The 384-nt window shown below is 46.6% G+C and overlaps 1 protein-coding gene across 1 annotated transcript in view; it reads left to right on the forward strand.

Annotated features, from left to right (window-relative positions):
- Window positions 1-384, forward strand: part of LOC104403255 (actin-related protein 2/3 complex subunit 1B-like) — a 6,077-nt gene that overhangs the window by 2,195 nt on the left and 3,498 nt on the right. The window lies entirely within an intron of this gene.

Genomic DNA, 384 nt, shown 5'->3' on the forward strand with positions numbered 1-384 from the left:
GTATGTGTGGATAAATGGAGTGAAAGAGAAATGGATGGATGGAGAGATAGAAGGAGAGATGGATGGATGACTGGAGGGAGAAATGGAGGGAGAAATGGAGGGAGGGAGGGAAAAAGAAATAGAAGGATGGATGGATGGATGGATGGAGAAATAGAAGGAGAGATGGATGGATGGAAGGATGGATGGAGAGATGGATGGAGAGATAGAAGGAGAGATGGATGGATGACTGGAGGGAGAAATGGAGGGAGAAATGGAGGGAGGGAGGGAAAAAGAAATAGAAGGATGGATGGATGGATGGATGGAGAAATAGAAGGAGAGATGGATGGATGGAAGGATGGATGGAGAGATGGATGGAGAGATAGAAGGAGAGATGGATGGATGGAC

This window comes from Nestor notabilis, unplaced genomic scaffold (genome assembly GCF_000696875.1).
Source record: "Nestor notabilis isolate BGI_N333 unplaced genomic scaffold, ASM69687v1 scaffold23203, whole genome shotgun sequence".
NCBI lineage: Eukaryota > Metazoa > Chordata > Aves > Psittaciformes > Psittacidae > Nestor > Nestor notabilis.